The following is a 22,068-nucleotide window of genomic DNA, read 5'->3' as shown; positions in this document are numbered from 1 at the left end:
GGCGCCTCACTGTCCTGGAGAGATAAAACGCTAGCGGGAGCTGGCCTGAGGTATTATTCAAATTAGACGTCACTGCAGCGTCTTAAAAGGTCACACAGTTTAATTGGAATACTTTATGATCAACTCAATTAAGGGGGAAAAAAAAAAAAACTACCACAGCAACATAAACTTTCAGGCTTGCCATGTCATCCGAGGTGTCCTCAGCAGCAAACAGTCTAAGAGAGCGGCGACCTCTGAAAAGGCGAGTGCAGGAGGCGCGCCATATCTCTGCCGCCAGCAGCTGCGCCCCTGACAGCCAGGGAAATTAGAAATAAGATTTCCTCGCTAATGCTGCTCGCTGCCCACATGAACGCCACACATATCCATCACAGGGCCCCACCGCCAACAATAGAGATTGCCAGAGATGCCAAGTGTATCATTATAATACCGGATGCGCACACGTGTGGCAGTCACATGAAATGTAATTGCCTTTTTAGCCGTGGTGAAGGAATGACGCATAACATAGGGTAGGATGGCAAAACAAGTTCTCATCTCACAAAAGGTCGAACACGTTTCTCTACGCAGCATAACAGGAAAAAAGTATGGGAATCATCAAATATAAACCGTAATACGAATGAAGGACGCATTACTATATATATCGCAGAAACGTAAAACAGGCAATAAATACTAATCAGCTTTCCACTTTTTATGAGTAAAATTGCATTACAGGCTTGACGCTCGGTCATAGCTGTACAGCGCACTCTGGCTTCACAATAACACAACACAAGGCGCAAAATCTGGGGTCAGGACTGTGGAATACAGCAAAGGAATCAGGAGAAAGAGACAGCAGGTAAGAGGAGAGAGTGATGGCTCAGCGGGCAGAGAGAGAGGGACGGCACAGCGGGCAGAGAGGGACCGCACAGCGGGCAGTCAGGAGAGAGAGAGAGGGACCGCACAGCGGGCAGTCAGGAGAGAGAGAGAGGGACCGCACAGCGGGCAGTCAGGAGAGAGAGAGAGGGACCGCACAGCGGGCAGTCAGGAGAGAGAGAGGGACAGCACAGAGGGCAGTCAGGAGAGAGAGAGGGACAGCACAGAGGGCAGTCAGGAGAGAGAGAGAGGGACAGCACAGAGGGCAGTCAGGAAAGAGAGAGAGGGACAGCACAGAGGGCAGTCAGGAGAGAGAGAGAGACCGCACAGAGGGCAGTCAGGAGAGAGAGAGGGACCGCACAGAGGGCAGTCAGGAGAGAGGGACCGCACAGAGGGCAGTCAGGAGAGAGAGAGGGACCGCACAGAGGGCAGTCAGGAGAGAGAGAGGGACCGCACAGAGGGCAGTCAGAGAGAGAGAGAGGGACCGCACAGAGGGGCAGTCAGGAGAGAGGGACCGCACAGAGGGCAGTCAGGAGAGAGGGACCGCACAGAGGGCAGTCAGGAGAGAGGGACCGCACAGAGGGCAGTCAGGAGAGAGAGAGGGGACCGCACAGAGGGCAGTCAGGAGAGAGAGAGGGACCGCACAGAGGGCAGTCAGGAGAGAGAGAGGGACCGCACAGAGGGCAGTCAGGAGAGAGAGAGGGACCGCACAGAGGGCAGTCAGGAGAGAGAGAGAGGGACCGCACAGAGGGCAGTCAGGAGAGAGAGAGAGGGACCGCACAGCGGGTAGTCAGGAGAGAGAGAGGGACAGCACAGCGGGCAGTCAGGAGAGAGAGAGAGGGACCGCACAGAGGGCAGTCAGGAGAGAGAGAGAGGGACCGCACAGCGGGGTAGTCAGGAGAGAGAGAGGGACAGCACAGCGGGTAGTCAGGAGAGAGAGAGGGACAGCACAGCGGGCAGTCAGGAGAGAGGGGGACCGCACAGCGGGCAGTCAGGAGAGAGGGACCGCACAGCGGGCAGTCAGGAGAGAGAGAGGGACCGCACAGAGGGCAGTCAGGAGAGAGAGAGGGACCGCACAGAGGGCAGTCAGGAGAGAGAGAGGGACAACACAGCGGGCAGTCAGGAGAGAGAGGGACAACACAGCGGGCAGTCAGGAGAGAGAGAGGGACAGCACAGCGGGCAGTCAGGAGAGAGAGAGGGAGACCGCGGGCAGTCAGGAGAGAGAGAGGGAGACCGCACAGAGGGCAGTCAGGAGAGAGAGAGGGACCGCACAGCCGGCAGTCAGGAGAGAGGGACAGCACAGAGGGCAGTCAGGAGTGAGAGAGGGACAGCACAGCGGGCAGTCAGGAGAGAGAGAGGGACAGCACAGAGGGCAGTCAGGAGAGAGAGAGAGGGGCCGCACAGAGGGCAGTCAGGAGAGAGAGGGACAGCACAGAGGGCAGTCAGGAGAGATACACAATGTGATACACAGTAAATCACTTATTAAGGCCTGAGGAACCCCAGCAAGGAGCATTGTCCAATATCCAGCAATGGGACCCGTAAGATTTGCATTGCACATGGCTGATCAGTGACCATGAGAATCCGTATTAGACAGAGACTCTGGGATTTGCTCCCCATTGCGTTACCTCACAGCAGGAGGCACCCCCTCGCGGTGCGTTGGTTGGCGACCACTGGCGGCTTCTCGTGACAGATCAGTCCCTCTGGAATCTAACATACATAAAGAGTATAGGAGATCATTATTATACAATAAAAAGGCAGTACTGTAAAACAAGGTTAATATATTACATTACTTCTCCACTCACTCGTCTATTTTACAGTCATTAAGAGAAGATCAGACACAGGCTTCTTACACACTAAATGAAACTTAGCTTAGATATAACCTAAGCTAGACTCAATTATGTGCGAGGTCCATGCAATCCATCTCCACGGGATATTACTGGTACGAAATGTCGCTCCTTGCAGCTCACACCTCTACCAAAATTAGTCATTTCTGGGAGCATGCGCAGTAGAACATCAGTGTCTAATAAAGTTCTGCCTATGGCGTGAAGAAATTATGCATGCTCTGTAATAAATACGAATATTTGCGGGTATTCAGAGCTGCACTAAGATATGCAGCCGGACCCCACCCCATCCCAACCGCTTGTGAAAGTGGCGCATTTGCACCAATACTTTGTGCAAGAGATGTGCCAGAATTACACAAACAATCTGTTGTTACACAACTGTGAACGGACTGCAAATCCATCCACACATGGAGAAACGTATGACTCGCAGTGCAAAGAGTAGAAAGATCAGTCTGCAATTATAACCGGCAGACGCTAGAAAATTTTCTATGGAACATTGTAGGGGATTGGAACACGTAAAGGAAATCTACGCCCTATCATGTATACAGAACAACAGATGGGGACATTAAGGATCCCGAACAGAGGGCATTCCTGTTCCCACTGTGCAACGTGAAATTAGGAGGCTACTGAAATTGTCCCCATGCAGATGGACAGGTCTGGTTGTGTGCGCAAATGCTGGCAAGACACGTGTGAAATGAAATAAACCTGCAGATGTACTAACATGCAATGGGAAACAGAAGGCTGCCAATTGTGCCAATGTATAGAAAATGGCCTATGGACAGTTATTATCCAGAAAATAAGCCCAAATATATTCAGAATCATTTCTCACCAAAGAGGACAACAGTTAGTATATATTATAGTATACTACAACATACAATTGTTAGAGCTTTTATGAAATGCAAAAATGAACACTTGGGAGAAGAGTCAGAAACTTGTGCAACACCACAAAACGCGGCTGTTTTTATTTGCAGAACGCACACACTCTGTGGGTGAGATCTACTCCTTGGTTTGCAAGTTCTGATGTAGAGAGGATTTCACTGTGGGTCCCATGTGCCCTTCTCTCAAATAATCAGAGCTGGGGGGTGGGATTGAAGCTCACTCTTCCGTATCTGTGACTGCGCTGGAATACGGCCTGCGGTCAGAGCCGGGGCCTCGGAGGAACAGAGGCATCTGCTGGAACGGGGCTGCTAGTGTGATACCAATGGGATGGTTTGGAGGGTGTTCTCAAACAAAGATTCTATCAGCAATCTCCAACATATTACACATAGTATTCATCATATATAAACCTGCTGAAACAAGTCAGCAAATGTGAAACAAGAACTTACAATCTAAAAGGAACATGGGGAGATGGACTGATGAGGATATATAGCAAGATATACATTTAATAAGGCTGATTTGTCCCCAAGGGTTGGTACAAAGGCCCCAGAGAGCTGGCCGGGGCGGGTTACAGGGATCGGGGCGAAAGGGGGAAGAGAGAATGGGGCATATTTCAATGGTGGCCAAATACAACTGAATGACCTACATTACTGTATCAGAGAGATGGGGAGAACCTACAGTGCAGAGGTGGGAGTAATGTGATGTCCCTTCCCTCACTGTGCATATCGTCACCTGGGGAAGGGGTGGGGAGGGGGTGCGTTGCACATTTGGGTCCTCCTTTGTGAAAGCCTGTTATCTTCAGGACGACGAGTTTAGAAAAGGGGGAAAGTGGTTTGAATATGTCTCGGACAATAGGAAAGTCCTTTAGGTTTGTCAGAATGCTGGTAGAAGCACGAGACCCACTAGCAGGACACCAGAACTGACATCTTCCCATGACAGGTCATACAGCAGCGACACCACTGACCCTTACCGCAAGTGTGTCACACCCACTGGGCCAAATACCCCTGGTTATTACCCCATCAGCCCGAGTGGCAGCTCAGTGTAAAAGGGTCCTCGAAAAGTAACCCGGGTCCAGTTACTCCCACGTAGCAAGCAGGCATGAGCTCGGCTTACGGGGCAGTGTAAATGGGCGACTCGAGTCCTTCGATCCGAGTGCAGCTTACAGCATAGGAACAGCTGGCTCACCGGAGAAGAGGTCATCTCCAAGCACCTGCCAAAAACTTAACACTGCCCCGGCGTGCCGTGTAAACATCCTGACCTGGGAATAACCCGGGTCAGAGCCGCAATGTGAATGGGGGTCTGTCCTGGGATGGAATATTTTTCCAAATCCCAGGTCAGACGCAGGATTTGGGGGTAAAAAGGGGTATAAGAGAGGCACCAGGACAGAGTGGAAGGGTGTACAGTACATTTTTTATATACATATATCTCTCAATCATTAGAAAGGATGTGCAGCTACTTCCTTTTAGCAGATTCCCTGTACATGAACTTAATCTTCTAGTTTAATAGTTATTCACTAATCAACTTCCCCACCCGGAGTCTCACCCCTCCCACACCCCCAGCAGAAAGGGTTGGGGGCCAAATCTTTTATTGGAGAAGTCACAGTGCTGCGCCTTATGGGTCCCGGGCAGTGCGGGGGTGTGGAAGGGGTGAGACTCCAGGTGGGGAAGTTGGTGGACCCTTTCAGGGGGCTCCTTGACGTGCGGTTCAGTGACCAGCACATATCCCCTGCTGGACCTATGGTCTACAGTCTGTGGAGTCTCACTGAGTGGGTATTGGGAGCTGGATGAGTGGGGCACCGAGGCAGCGTCCCACGTGGTGAGTACTTACCTACCGGTAGGATTTTTGGTAGGTGGTGTGTCGACGTTGCGGCCGTGTGGTAGGATGATGCTTGTAATGGTGGTAAGTTGCAAAAGTCAATTGGAGCGCAGGTCGTGCTGCGGGGCTGCTTGTTGCTGGAGGTCACCGGACCTGTGATGGCGGGCGACAGCTGTGCGGTGTTCGTGGTGGTTTGTCCCCCCCTTGCTGGTGTGTGTGCAGCTGGGCCGGAGGGGGAAACTGCTGGGAGTGAGACTCCTGTATGGCAATGCTGGGGGGGACGGGGGGGACCAACTGGCGGAGGGTAGTCTGCCCAGGACTTACGAGGTAGAGGTGTTACCATGGGGAGGCTGGCGTGGTCGGTCACTGGAGGAGTGAACGGTGACCAGCCGGAGTGCGTCCGCGATCACCGGTGGTCCCTGGTGGAGATGGGGAACGTCGGAGGATCGGGCCGGGTATCGTGGGGCGAATGGGTGGTGTCTCCAATGCGTATCAGCAGCGTGCTGCCTTCTTCAAAGCATCGCTGACTGCCAAAGTTCTGTATATATTTGGAATATATTTCTCGCAAACAACCGAATCGCTATCTTTGTGCTCAATCCTATTAGGTGCGAGTTAGAAGGAAGAAAGACTCTCAGCACAGTAGCGCAAATGAGCATGTACTCGCACAATCCAATTGAGATGCGGAGTGAATTCCACAATTTCTAATTTAACTCGCAAAGCGTATGAGCAGAATGGAGAAAATAGGGCTTTGCAATCCAATTAGAAAGCTTTTAAACTGTTTCATAGTAGAATCAATTGTCGGAGTAATGCAACCTGCAAAACCTTTACATTTTGTCATTAAACACCGTATTCGATATTTATGGCGTGCATTAGGGTGCGAGCAAAAATCTGCATTAATTGCTGCCTCGGGACTAGACGCAGACCGCTAATTGAATATTGTCGGGCACTTTACTAGGGAGCTGAAGCCGCGCAGTTAAGCCCACAGCTAATTGAATTCCACACCTTTGCGGATCATTTTATTGACAAACTGTTACTATACTGGGGTCATAGCGGATACTTTCCATTGTTTTACTTTCACGCAGGAAATCACATGTAAGAGAGAGTGTCTCCAGGGTAAAACTAGGAAATGTCATGCGAAACTGCTGCAAAATGCTGCTTCTTACTTTAACTAAACTCCTGTCTGTCTGTTCAGTCAGAAGACACTTTCTGGTAAGGTAATTGTGCCGCAATCGTTCAGGTTTCTCTACAGGCTGAGGGTGTAACGGTCGGATATTTTCATGCACTTATAATAACCATAATCGCGGCATTTCCAGGCGGTGCAGGGGGAGGAAAACACCACAACAGTTGTGCAAAAAATTTGGTAAACACTTTTATTCCAAAAATAGAAACGGGTAAAACAACATTTTACTAAATTATTTCCATGCCTGCAAAGGGTAACCTACTGATTTTTATTTCCCCATAGGATAAAAAAGTGTTCAATCTATTTATTCAAGTCAATGCAAGAAAATCATTGCAGGAAGAAAGCCAATCTGAGACTGCCAGAGCAAACTAAATAGTACAGGAGACAAAAATGATAATGTTCCAGAGCCAGGGTATAGGCCGTCCGGAGCACCCGCCTGAGGAATAACTGAATTCCCCTGTATCACTGGCTCGTAATAAACTATTTCATCTACATATTATTACAGTGGCGAATAAGTTAATCATGTATATATTGTACCAGCTTTGCTAAATACCCCCTCTATATATCTTCCTCTGACCTCCAGAATGATGGCTGATCCTGAGCCTCCAATTCCACGCAGTTTTCTGATGGGGTTATAATAATAACATGGCATTAAAGGAACGTCCAATAAAAATGACCAGACTGCCTCTAGAGTATCTGCTCCTTTCAATTGTATTTAAATGTGTTATTTATATTCATGCTTGAAGACATGTCATATGTTAGATTTTAAATACGTATTGTACTGTCATGGCGTGTTTAAACAATGTATAGCGTTCCCACTAGGCTGTTTTAGCGGGGCGCGGCGCCCTGCCCTCCTTCTGGAGGGCAAAAAGCACCCAGCCCTCACAGCCTGCGGGAGCCGTTCTCACCCGCGGGACGCAGTGTCCCGCAGTGTCCCGCGGGTGGAGAAACATGCGGTGACCCGGTCACCGCCGGAGAATAGACGCCGGGCGCATGCGCCCGGCGTCTATTATCCCTTTCTGCAGCGCTTGGGGGCTGCCCGGCATGTCCGTAAGCGCCGGGCACGCCCCCAAGTATGACGAAAAGGTGACGCGTCTTATAGACACGCCCCCTTTTCGGACGCGCGCGCGCACTAGATTGCCCTCTCTGGCTCGGGCGCCCTGCCTGCCGCCGAAGCTAGAGGGAACACTAAATGTATATATATTCTGTAACTGTGAAGCGTAATGGTGCATACACACGGTCAGATTTTTCTTCAGATCTGAACGATAACGATTTCAAAAATCGTTCAATCGTTTATATCTGAAGGAAAATCAGACATGTTTGAACGATGAACGATGTGCGTTCCTGGTGGTTGGCTAACGAGATCTGACATCTGATGTCTTTGCAGTCAGATTTGGATGATTCCATTCATTTTAATGCAGTCAAACATCGTTCGTAGTTCAAATCGTTGGTCAAATCGTTCATCTGACAAATCTGACTGTGTGTATGCACCTTAAGAAAGCCGTTTACAAGACTCATCCTAAGCACGTGCATTGCAATAAAGAAAAGCTGTTTCACACTTGCTGATATAAAAAGTGCTCAGACAGTATCCCTAATAAGACTACATTGCTAATTAGGAGTTACACAAATGAAAATGCTTTAACCCAAACGCACTGCGTCAGTGAGATGGCCATTCCCCAAACATATTGGACGATTCTGAAAGTGACAAATTCTGATTTAAAATTCTTCTCTCAGTTATTTATAGTTCAACTACCAAATGCATGGCAAGTGGTCCCAGAAATGACGCCCTTGCTGTGCCAAGAAGATGCAGTCTTCCCTCATGCAATAACAAACTAATGTCTTAATCGGCAGGTGAAATAGAAAAGTTTGACTTTGGGCATTCTCTGTAATTTACTAGCTCCGGGCACTTAACCTGGGAGCTACATCCTTGTGCTGCTCATTGAATCTCCCAGTTTCTGTTTTGATCCCTACTTATTACATTCATTAAAGACTGTTTGGAGATTGAACTGAGTGATTACTGATCCCTATGGAAAGACTGCACACACGTGGGCTCTTCTTCATATCAAAGAGGACCAAATTATTGACATAAGAAAATAAGATATACAGGGAGAAATTTAATTAGCCACAGGCTTTACCGTGCGACTTCAGCTCCCAGGTAAAGTGCTCGGAGCTATTTAATTACTGGCCCGCGGTAAGCCTGCGTCCGGTCCCCACGGCTGCACTTACTGCAACGCGGATTTCTGCGCACAACCTCCGGAGCAGAGATCAGAAATCCAGTCTTGGGGCTAGTTGCGGACTTACCGTGGAGAACTAATTGAATAGCTCCGGGCATTTTACCTGAGCGCTGAAGCCGCACTTTAAAGCCTGTGGTGAACGGAATTACCAATATTTTTGTACACACCCTCCTGCGATGGCTGGAAGAAACCCACAAAAAAGTTCAGTTCCACGTGTATAACCCGGTGCATTTCAGCATGTCATGCGCGATAAGGGTGCCCAAAACAAATGAACATTATCCCGTCACCTTAGATAGGTCAGCCAAAAGAGGGTCGCGGCGCGCCCACAGCCACCACTGCAAGTGTACAACTGTCGGCCGTACACACAGCACGATGGATAGATACATGCAGATATACTGGGAACCGGCTGTGCGGTACAGCCGATGCGATATGTCTGTGAACACACAGACGTATCACTGGTACACACTGGCCGACAGGCACACTATGTTATAGCGCTATAGCAAAGTAAGTGTCTGAGGGGGGCTCTGTACTTATTCAGGTTACGTGGCTGAGGTGGGGGTATATACTTTACCTGTGGGGTGAGGTGGCTTGAGGGATGTAATTTATCAGTATCAGTGTAAACAGATTATCGGGAGAGGGGGGGGGGGCATTTGGGGTCGGATGAGGTATAGCAATGTATCAGACTGATAGGTGTTATGTATCTGGGGGTAGATGTATTATAGCGGCACTTAACGTGCCGCTATAACGCTTCCTGCTTCGCCTCTTTACCTAGGCAAAGCAGGAACCACTACCGATGAGTTGTATGAACATCTCATCGGCCGGAGAGGGAAAGCTTTAACTCCCCCCTCCGGCGCTTTTTGCTAGAGACCACCTAGTGCTGACGCGCTGTGCCTCAGTCCGGACCGACTCCACTGAGCATGCGCGGGATCTCGCAAGTATCGCGAGATCCCGCACATGCAGCCTGGAGCCGCCGCAGCATGGACAGCACTGTCCTTGCTGTGAGGTTAGGCTAGCACCAGGCGGTAGCTGTTGATAGCGACAGCTACAGCGGGCGGAACGGTCAGGCGATCTGACCATTCATATATGGCCCAGGCTATCGGCGCTGCTATCTTGCAGATAGCAGCGCCGATAATGACAGGGGCTCATAGCATTTACCGACAAACCCCCGATCATACATCGAGTAGAAGCGGTATCAGCGCACCTAACGTGCGCTGATACTGCTTCTAATCTTGTTACATCTCCCCCCTGGGGAGGTGTATACTTATATTATCTGGTAGGGAAGGTAGATTGGGGTGTGTAGTAATGTATCTCCAGGGGTTGTATACTAATATTATTGGGGCTGAGGTGGGTTGAGGGGTGTAGTATTCTATTTGGGAGTTGTGTAGTAATATTTTGTGTGGTTGTGTAGTAGTGTTTTGTGCATTGGGGTATATTAATATCATGGGTTGCATACTAATGTTCACTCATGGGTACTTTCATGCAAGAATTTAAACGACAGTGTTTGTGCCCAAAGTTTCAGTCCATCTGGACTTTTAGCAAGACTGCTCTTAATAAAAGTCTGGATGGACTGAAATGGTGACATAGACACGGTTTGTCATTTGAAGTCTTCCATGATAGGACCCGTGATGTTGCCGTTTCTCCAGTACTGTATTGACATTTGTATATCCATGAGGGCACCAGGGCAGCTGCCTATTCTATCAGTCCTGGGCCCCACAGTTTCTGATGGTGCGGGAGCGCATAACCTAATATGTGTTATATTATATATATATTTATATTACACACACACACGGACATTCGAAGGGCATGTGTGGTAGCATTTGGGGAGCTTGACAGCATATATTATGATGGGACCCATAAATCATCAGGTAGGACCCAATTTTTTTTTTTTAAAGTGGAGGGTCCCTGGGACCCACATATTTTGTCACTCACCGCTATCACTGTAGTGACCGATCAATTGATCTGCCAATATATCCGCTAGTGTGTACCCAGCATTAGTTTTCAGCAAAATGAGCATCAAGGAAACTGTTCCAACCAGATTATTTACTAAACGAACATAAAAAACTTTAGAAAACTACGTCCCCGGAAATCAGTATTAGTTCTGATGTGAGCGAAACGTTACCATTTTGGAGGGTGACCCAGCGAAGCTGCTGGCAGATAACTTTTTGTACTGTTTATCCTATTAACATTTGTCGAGAGGATGAACTGCTTGAATCTTTTTGTATATCTAATCTAATCTTGCTGTATATCCGATTACTGCTGAGTGACTGACAAGCCGCCGCAGTGTCACTGGATGAGGGCTACTGGGACCTTCCCTACACTCTCGCTGCTAGAAGTCATTGTTTGAGTTAGAGCGATTCAGGCTTTCTTGGGATTGTTCATGACAGATTCCTAACTCTGTGTAACGGGCTCTGTGCCTGGCCTAAACCACAGGTAATTATCTCCAAACGCCTGCAAACTGTGCATGAGGGACTCTACATCAGTCCGTACTAATCACCATAAGCGCAGGTAGAAATTAACCAGCATTTTAACTTACTCAAGCAATGCAATAAGCCACAGATTATAAAACAATACAGTGCCCCCCCACCACCACTTAACATCAGTTTTTAAAAGTGACACCACTCTCACACTATCAATAATGACATCTGTACTATGTACACGTGAAACTCCAATATATATATCAGTCACCTTCTTTATAATATCGCCGTCACTATAATTCCAGCATTTCCGAGTATTACATTTGATGTGTGACACTTGTATATCTCTGCGACTGAGTTTCTCAATCCGCATTTCAAAATGAATCACCAAAGTGTCTGCATTGCAACATAGGGCCGGATTCAATTAGAGGCGAAAAAGTGCCGTTTGGAGATAAGTTTCAGCGGATTCGGACTTTCCGCCTGTTTTCAAAGTATCTCCATATTCAATTGCAGGACGATTTCGCCTAAGCGGTAACTCAATGCAATGTAATAGGCGGCAAAGTATCTCCTATGAACAGCAGGAGAAAAAAAAGTGCAAAATCGTTATTTTGGGGTGCAAACGTGGGGAAACGACTCAGAACCCTTGGTACAGCCCCCCAATCGACAAATCAGCAAATAAAATACCTCAGAACACCCCAAAAAAAGTACTTTCCTTTTGGTGGCGAAAAAGTAAAAAGTGGGGGGACAAGCATAAAAACTAGCGAAATAGACTTCTTGGGGGTCTGCAAGGATGGGTCAGGTGTGTTTTTAGGATTGCGGGTGCATGCCGCAGGTGGGTTTTTGACATTTTCTAAAAGCACTTTAGAGACATAAAAATATGCTTGCACCCATTTTCATGTACCCCAAATGTGACTGGACTACTTATCTCCACAAAAAATACTGCTTTATGCCATTCTTCACCACTTTTGCAAAGACACTAATAAGAAGCCATTTAAACAACTTAAGTACCCCAGACACTTGTATTAGGCTATTAGTACACCTCTACATTGATTCCCCATGTTAGTGCATCTTTTTGGGGGGTACAGAATGATTTCCCCAATTGTGACAGTACTTTCCGCCTGTTCGTTCCGCATTCGCAGCTTTCCGTTTTCGCCTGTTTAGGAATTGAATAGGGCGCAAAGCGGGGACGCGCACGGAAAGTTTTCCCCTCTGAAACAGGCGAAGGAGGCGGAAAGTTGGATAGGCGAAACTTTTCCCCTCTAATTGAACACGGGCCTTAGAAACATTTTTGGCAAAAAAAAAAAAAAGACGCCTGGCGCTAGCAGAGTCTGACGGGAGCAGGCGGGCATATAACGCTGCACGGCGTATTAAGGCTAGATGAGAAAGGACACATCTGTATGAAGAATGCACACAGCTATGAGATGCAGAGAAGGCAACACAAAATGGAGGATGACGTAAGAGTAGGAGGGCATGGAGCGTCTGATAACGCAGGCAACCAAACTAAAAACTTTACTCCATATCCGTCACTAGGAACAAAATGTCCTGCTAGCTCAGGACCCATGCTGCACCACTGCAAAAAAAATCAGGCCCGAATTTCCCGTGCTCCGACCGGAAGCGTTCCATGACGGAACTGGAAACAACATAGTCAGACAGAGGAGGATCGGGCCACAGAGCTAACTAGTTTTGCTTAGAATTAAAAAATAGTGTAGTAAGAATTATGTATCGGAAAGCCATTACTGCGCTGTATCACATGACTCCTCCTTGCGGACTTGAAGCTGTTTTATAATTTATAGTAGATGGATGATTCTTCACATTAGGAGCAGAATATATTTCTTAGTAAGCAGCACAATGCGAGTATAGAATAATTGGATCTAAATCTTTACAGAGAATTGCTAGTGCCGGCAACAAGCAGCCACAGCGGACGCCATTTTTATTGGCAATGCTTAAAATACCGGGTATTAGGCTTTCTTTCCTATAAGCAGCATAATATGGATACAACTATTCTGAATCATCTGGTTAATGTAACAAGGAGTAATTTCTATTCCTAGAAATGTCCGGCTGCTAACAGAACCATCTATTACGCGGTAGCCAATCTTGGTTAATTTTCTTGCACACCTCTATAGAGCAAAGAATCTAATACCCAAGAGCCTTTGTCCGAACGTTCCAGAGGTACTTCATAAACTACATTACCACCAGAGGCAATTTATGAACCGCAGACCTACACTGCTTCTTTACTTGCTACTCATCAGCCATTTAAACGTGGTCTCCCACAAAAAAAAAAAAAGATTTGATTTATTGAAGAAAATACAAAGAGTTTGTATTTTCTTCAATAAACCACGTTTCCGTGTTTAACTTGCCCAGGTTTAGACGCTGAAAACGGCTAACCACGACTCAACTCCTGGTTTGGGCGTCAAAAGTCCTAGTTTGGGTGCAGAAACTATGGACCTCAGAAGGGCTGCGAGAAAAAAAATGTGTCTAGCGCAGGTAATGGGAGTCTATCAGACAAACAATTAAATTGCTCTGATAAGACACCCATTAAATAAGACGCCCCAAAAAAAGAATTGAATTCCCCCAAGTTTTAGGCAGGTGTGGAAAAAATGCTGCAAAGTAAGAATGCTTTCAAAAACAGCTTATAGCTTATTTTTATCAATGAACAAATTGCTATATACACAGTACTGTGCAAACGTTTTCACCTGCGGGTGGCAGTGTCCCGCGGGTGGGGAAATGTGCGGTGACCCGGTCATCGCCGGTGAATAGACGCTGGGTGCATGCGCCCGGCATCTATTCTACCTATCAGCAGCGCTTGGGGGCTGCCCGGCGTGTCAGTCAGTGCCGGGCACGCCCCCAAGAGTGACGAAAAGGTGACGCGTCTTACAGACACGCCTTCTTTTCAATGACCACAACCCCTTTTTGAGTGCGCGCGCAGAGGTGCCCTCTCTAGCTCCGGCCCCCTTTCTGCCGCCCGAGCTGCAGTGAAAACTAAGAAAGCTTTCAATAACAGAAGTGTTAATTGCTTATTTTTTATCAATTAACAAAATGCAATTAAGTGAATGACCAGAAGAGCAATCTAACTGAAATCAATATTCGGTGTGACCACCCCTTGGGCACCATTCAATTCAACGCAAATTAAATAGTGCCGTAAAGGAGCTCACGGAGCTATTCAATTCAGCACGCTGTTAAGCATTTCTTCTTGTACCCCTCCGGGGGTACGAGCTGAAATCCGACAAAACTACGTCTATTCACCAGCGGTGACCGGGTCACCGCACATTTCCCCACCCGCGGGACACTGCGACCCGCGGGTGAAGATGGCACCCGCAGGCTGTTTCAGCGGTGCGCTGCGGGGTGAGGGCAGGGCGCTTTTTACCCTCCGGAAAGAGGGCAGGGCTCAGCGCCCCGCTAAAACAGCCTAGCGGGAACACTACATTCTTACTTTGCAGCACTTTTTCCACCGTACTATATATATAAGGCGGAATTCAATTACTTTCTCGCGCCCGATCTCCCGTCTAAAGTGACAGGAGATCGCTAAGCGAGATTCAATTGATTAGAGCAGCTTAAAAAAACAATTGAATCGCCCCTAATGATAGCTACAAAGTTACATATATTCATCTAATCGCCACACCTGGAATCAGTATCACCCGTGAGGCAGATTGGGGATATTCAGTCCCCTGAGATGTGCCACAATACACCAGCACGATGGCCGTGCATCTGACTGTCTATTACAGCAGCCAATAGTTACTTATTTTTCTATGCGCCTCTATTGAGTGCGAGTAAAAATTATCAAAAGATTTGTTTTTCACGTTGTGGCCTTCAAGGGGAATTAATCGTCCCCCGTAAAGTTTAAAACTTTTTATTTATTTTTTTATATATCCATGGTAATTAATAGGCACCCAGAGTTGTTTTTTGGGGACCAATCAATTATCGCACCTAATTAGGCTGGGATTAGCTGTGTGCCCAAACAGACTTATCGCACATTTCTGCTCGCCACCTCAGGAAGCCACAAGCAAAAATGTCTGCGCCAGCAACTGTCGCGCCCAAATGAAGCAGCAATTGAATTGCTCTGTCGGGTGCCCATCACTGACAGCCACCAGCGCAAACAATTGAATTCCCTCCCACCCACCCACAGTGTCTTCCAAAAATGAGCCTTTGAAACTAGCTTCAATAAAGTGACCGGTCCATCGACTAGTGATACTTCAGACCAGAGCGGCCATGGATGAACTGCAGGCAATTGTCGCAATAAGGCTGGGTACACACTGGAGCAACGGGCATTCGTGCCGACATCAAAACGAATGCCCATGAACAGCGATCGTGCGTCCACACTGGACGACTTTAATGAACTACGGTAGTGTTCACTCTTGCTCCGACGGAAGGCAGGGCGCCGGAGCTAGAGAGGGCACATTGCGCCCGAAAAGGGGGCATGGCCATTGAAAAGGGGGCGTGTCTATAAGATGCGTCCCCTTTTCGTCACTCTTGGGGGCGTGCCCGGCACTTACGGACACGCCGGGCAGCCCCCAAGCGCTGCAGACAGGGACAATAAATGCCGGGCTATTCTCCGGCGGTGACCGGGTCACTGCACATTTCTCCACCCGCGGGACACTGCGGCCCGTGGGTGAAGACAGCACACGCAGGCTGTGAGGGCAGGGTGCTTTTTGCCCTCCAGAAGGAGGGCAGGGCGCCGCGCCCTGCTAAAACAGCCTAGCGGGAATGCCACGACGGAGCGATCATTGTTACCTCATTCATTAACAATACACTGGTCGCTAGCGATATCGCTAAGTTTGATGTGCAGTACATCAAACCTGGCGACTGTTGCTAGCGACCGTGGGAGCGCGCAATCGCCGGTATACACTGAGTGATGTAAGCTGATTTGTGGTTCCAAAATGGCAAATCGGCCCGAGATCGCTCCAGTGTGCACCCAGCTCAAGTATAAACAATGGAGGGGAAAGTGCCAGTTATCGAGCTCTTCATTTACTGCAATCAGACAATGCACAGCGATCACACATACGCTGGATAAAAGGTGACACAACAGACTACGTAAGACACAGTAATGAGCAGCTTACACTGCGGTAATTGGACAAGGGGGGTGAGTAACAACTTTACTTCATTTCCAGCATAGAGAGAGGGGACAACGCCTGAGAAAGCAATGATCTCATCACATTACCTGTCTAATAAAGGCCGCGGCTGCCAGTTTGAAGATGTTCGTCTATTAGATTTTCCTGGCTACGGAGCACTTACACCTCTCGCCCATCCCGTCAGCTCCACCGTAACACAATTATTCCTCCTTCACAGAACTGAGAGATTTCAGGCTAAACTGACTGTTCTGCAGACACCGGGACTAATGCTCACATCAGCTACATCTGACAGAGGCCTTATTTCCACTGTCCATTCTGGTCATCGCTCGGTGTGACTCATTATACAAGCGGCAATCATACGTAGCGAGCACAGACTACTGCTGTGCGCCACTGGGCACTACTGTGCGCCGGCCCTGGTTCCTGGTGGAAAAATAATTACAAATATCTCAGAGCCTGGATTCATGAGCAGTGCAGAGCAAACACTGGTATAGGTGCTGGACATTGGGCTCGATTTCAATTGAACGCAAATTAAATATCAATATGCAAATCGAGCCCAATGTTATGGAACAGCCCAAAAAAAAGTTTATACTTGCAGCTTCATATAAATGGTAAACAGTAAGAAAACTAAAGAGGTGGTGGTAGACTTTAGACGAGGTCCAAGGAAAAGTGCTTCCCATCCCTTATTCTTGAATGGCGCAGAGGTGGAGAAAGTTGGTGGTTTTAAGTTTCTTGGTATTAAGTTTTCTGAGGACTTCTCAAGGTCGTCGCATATCTTTTCAGTCGTGGTAAAGGCTCAGCAACGCCTCTATTTTCTTTGGAAACTAAAGGCAAGTGGATTATATAGGCCGTTATTGGTAAATTTTTACGGTGGTATAATCGAGAGCCTTTTGACTTAAGGTGGACTTACACGTTGCGATGCACCGTGTAGGGCGACTGCCGATCCGTCGGCAGACAGATCGTGCTGTCACCACCGACAATTGTGCAGTCCCCGCAGACCACACGATATTGCTGGCTTCCCCCTCCTTCATCTGAATGGGATCGTACATCGCATCCCAGGTCAGATGGTTTTACAGGAAGACCTGGGGATGCGATGTACGACCCTGCGGGAGCGCGCAGCATGATATCAGGTACGATATCGTGCCCATACACGGCACGATATAGTACCTATATCGTGCCGATCCGTCGGATCGGCGCGTATATTGTGCCATGTATGGAAGCCTTTATTCCATCACTGCTTGGTATGGGAATTTCAAGTGTTTGGATGGTAAATCACTGACTAGGGTGATTAAAGCAGCTGAAAGAATTACACTGCACATCGGAAACTTTTTCATTGATGTGATGTCCGCATGCAAAGAATGAATATGACATGTAAACCTCTCAGTTAGCTCTGAGTTCCGAGATATCCCCCATTTATGAGGATGTAGGGGTATTCCTAGCGACGTGGGCAGAATGGAGAGAATCTTACCAGCAATCTGCGTTCCGCGCAGAGGGGGCGGGGCCTAATGACCCAATTAAATGAATCCATTATTTGTCCCCTCCCCTATTCAAATATATGCGAATCACGGGATTACCCGCAAAAGATAACTGTGGTGCACTGAGTGACAGCATAGGGAGTGATTCCACCAAGACATCTCAGCAATGGGACAAAGATATCAGGGCAGGTGACAGTGACAAGAGATGCCCCAGAGGACGAGAACAAGCGACAAGCAAAGAGAAAGCACCCCCATGTATAGGCCCCTATATTACATAGTAGCTTCCCGTGCTGTATGTCTGCTTCCCGTGCTGTATGTCTGCTTCCCGTGCTGTATGTCTGCTTCCCGTGCTGTATGTCTGTTTCCCGTGCTGTATGTCTGTTTCCAGTGCTGTATGTTTGTTTCCCATGCTGCATGTTTGTTTCCCATGCTGTATGTTTGTTTCCCATGCTGTATGTTTGTTTCCTATGCTGTATGTTTGTTTCCCATGCTTTAGGTTTGTTTCGTATGCTGTATGTGTGTTTCCTATGCTGTAGGTTTGTTTCGTTTTGTGTTATTTGTGATTGATTGAATTAAAACTGTTATTTATTTTTGATCAAGAAAATATCAGATTATTTTAAAATAGCTTTTCACTGTGACTATATTACTAATGTACATACAGTATAGTGCAAGTAGTGTAGCTCAAACAATAGAGCTAGTAAAAGCCTTCTGAAATCATTTTAGTTTTTCTAATTAGTGATGTGTGACTGTTAGTGATGTGTGACTATTAGTGATGTGTGACTATTAGTGATGTGTGACTATTAGTGATGTGTGACTATTAGTGATGTGTGACTATTAGTGATGTGTGACTATTAGTGATGTGTGACTATTAGTGATGTGTGACTATTAGTGATGTGTGACTATTAGTGATGTGTGACTATTAGTGATGTGTGACTATTAGTGATGTGTGACTATTAGTGATGTGTGACTATTAGTGATGTGTGACTATTAGTGATGTGTGACTATTAGTGATGTGTGACTATTAGTGATGTGTGACTATTAGTGATGTGTGACTATTAGTGATGTGTGACTATTAGTGATGTGTGACTATTAGTGATGTGTGACTATTAGTGATGTGTGACTATTAGTGATGTGTGACTATTAGTGATGTGTGACTATTAGTGATGTGTGACTATTAGTGATGTGTGACTATTAGTGATGTGTGACTATTAGTGATGTGTGACTATTAGTGATGTGTGACTATTAGTGATGTGTGACTATTAGTGATGTGTGACTATTAGTGATGTGTGACTATTAGTGATGTGTGACTATTAGTGATGTGTGACTATTAGTGATGTGTGACTATTAGTGATGTGTGACTATTAGTGATGTGTGACTATTAGTGATGTGTGACTATTAGTGATGTGTGACTATTAGTGATGTGTGACTATTAGTGATGTGTGACTATTAGTGATGTGTGACTATTAGTGATGTGTGACTATTAGTGATGTGTGACTATTAGTGATGTGTGACTATTAGTGATGTGTGACTATTAGTGATGTGTGACTATTAGTAATGTGTGACTATTAGTAATGTATGACTATTAGTAATGTATGACTATTAGTGATGTGTGACTATTAGTGATGTGTGACTATTAGTGATGTATGACTGTTAGTAATGTATGACTGTTAGTAATGTATGACTGTTAGTAATGTATGACTGTTAGTAATGTATGACTATTAGTAATGTATGACTGTTAGTAATGTATGACTATTAGTAATGTATGACTATTTTTACAAAGGAAACAAATAAAAAGTATAATTTGTTGTATAGTGTTATTGGTCAATCTTTACCTAGATTAGAAGATCTTTATAGTAAAAGGTGTGCTTCGAAAGCAAATAAGATTGTTGGCGATTACAGCCACCCATGTCATTCTCTGTTCTCTTTTGTGCCTTCTGGAAAGCGTTTTAGATGTCTTAGGTGTCGCACTAGCAGGATGCAAAACAGTTTCTTCCCTGCTGCAATTATTAATTGAAATCTTTACATTTGTTTTATGTCATTTATTGACTTAGTATTTTGCACTACATTTTCAATGACGCATTATTGTGCATGTGAGAATAAACTGATTTGATTCAATTGAATGCAAATTAAATAGTGCCGGGAGGTAGCTCCCGGAGCTATTCAATTCAGCGCACTGTTAGGTTGGAGAATGCCCGTTCTCCCGCCCCTCGCGCCTTAAACATGGTGTTTAGTCGCGAGAACGGGCATTCTCCGACTAAACTTCCCGACGTTATGCTGTTTCCATGGCGCTAACGGCAGAAAACAGCATCGCGTCTGTAGATTTGTCGGATTTCAGCTCGTAACCCCGGCGGGGTGCGAGAAGAAATGCGCTGAATTGAATAGCTTCGGGAGATCCCATCAGGCGCTATTTAATTTGCGTTCGATTTAATTCGGCCCAATGTTATGGAACAGTCCAAAAAAAAAAAGTTTATTCTTACAGCTACATATAAATGTTTTTCAATGTATCTGGAAGAACTGGAGTTCGGAGAAGGAGGGGGTTTATTAGCAACACCTATAACAATGAATGAGTTAGGGCCCCTGCATATCCATCAATATGGTTTACTAAAGCTGACTAAACTAATACTTTTTGAACTCTAAGGGTGCGATTCAATTGTTAGCGTACGCGGCTGTAACTAATGGGCGCCCAACGGTACAATTCAATTTTTGCCTCGCTCGGGCGCGATAGCCGCCGGCACTGACATTTCTGCTTGCAGCCGCCTGAGGTGGCAAGCAGAAGTGTGCGATAAGTCCGTTGTTTGGGCACAATAGCCAGAACTTAGCCATTTTACACGGCTAAACTCGGTCTAACTGGTTGTGACAAGCACGATAATTAAAGGGCCCAAAGCAATTGAATTGCTACACTGGGCGCCCATTAACCTCCCTAAGTTGGCATTTGCTAACCTGAGATAAAGTATTACTCCCCTCACATATTTAAAACCGCTAAAGGCAAACTGGCAGTTGCTTAGAGGCTCTAAATATCTCTAACGACAAATTTACATTGGCTAGTAATGGGAATAGCGCACTAGTTATAGCCACTGTGACCAGGCTGAGCCACCATCACTGGACCCAGGCTGAATGAACTCCATTATCGGCAACACCCAGTCTATACTGTTAACAACAAGTGCAGTAAGGCACAGGTGCCATAATAACGGAATATCGCCCATAATCTCCTGTCACTTTAGACGAGAGACCTGATGCAAAAAAAAAAGATTGAATTTCCCTCTAAGAGCTGTATTCAATTTGAGCCGCGATACTTTTTCGTGCCCCGGACTTTTCGCCTACTTAGCCTGTTTTGTAAGCGGAAAAGTATTGTGCGCGTGCCCGCTTTACCCCGTATTCAATTTGAAAGTAGGCAGAAATGGGACCCGGAACAGGCGAAAAGTACTGTCAGATTTGGGGAAATCAGCCTGACACCCCCCAAAAGATGCTCTGACATGGGGGTTCACTATGGTACCCCCCTAATTTACCTTGCTGAAGGTATTTGGTGTTTTTAAACGGGCTCAATAGCTGCTAAATAGCGTTTTCTATACGTGGTGCAGAATAGTATTCAGGAGTATTTTTTGCAGAAAATAACTTATCCCAGCAAATTTGGGGTACTTGAAAATGGGGGCCAGCATATTTAAAAGTTGCTAAAGTGAAGTTGAAACAATTGTGAAAAATCCACCTGCAGCAAGCATCTGCAATCAAAAAAACACCTGGGGCATATTGGGGACCGACCCCCAGAGTCAAGTTTGCTAGTTTTTAACTTTGTACCCCAACCTTTTTTTTTTTTTCCGCCCATTTTTTCAAAATCATTTTTTGGGGTGTCCTTAAGTGTTTTTTTTTTTAAAATTTGCAACAGTTTACATTTGGGGGACTGTCTGAAGGCTGCACCCCAAAACCCCAATTCTGCACTTTTTTCCGCCTGCTATTTATAGGCAAAACTTTTTCGCCATTGACTTGCCGCCTAGGCGGAAAGTCTTCCAAATTGAATACGGGGTAACAGCAAAACAGGCGAAAATGACGTCATTGGCGAAAAAATATCGCGGAAACTGACTTTTCGCCTCAAATTGAATATGGACCTAAGTGATTACTGGTAAAAGTTGACTAAACTGTGTTCTTAATGCTCTGCACAAAATCAAGTCTACTTTAATTGTTCCTGGACTATGCAAACCCTTTGACTGCTGAAGTGCAGCAGATTAACCATTTGACTGAATAGCAGGGTGATAGATCATATATATGTACATACACCGTAGGCACTTTAGGGGGGGCGGCAGCTTGATTTAAGGCGGTGTAAGTTCTTTAA

The 22,068-nt window shown here is 46.5% G+C and overlaps 1 protein-coding gene across 1 annotated transcript in view; it reads right to left on the bottom strand.

Moving 5' to 3' along the window:
* Window positions 1-22,068, bottom strand: part of TSNARE1 (t-SNARE domain containing 1) — a 252,748-nt gene that overhangs the window by 216,109 nt on the left and 14,571 nt on the right. Inside the window, exon 2 of the mRNA XM_088456270.1 lies at window positions 2,472-2,553. The gene's annotated coding sequence lies outside the window, so the exon portion shown is untranslated. The remainder of the gene's footprint in view (window positions 1-2,471; window positions 2,554-22,068) is intronic.

This window comes from Taudactylus pleione, unplaced genomic scaffold (assembly GCF_031769625.1).
Source record: "Taudactylus pleione unplaced genomic scaffold, aTauple2 ptg000695l, whole genome shotgun sequence".
In the NCBI taxonomy this organism is placed as follows: Eukaryota; Metazoa; Chordata; class Amphibia; order Anura; family Myobatrachidae; genus Taudactylus; species Taudactylus pleione.
Note: the sequence above shows the minus strand (reverse complement) of the source record. Positions and strands in the feature narration are given on the sequence as shown.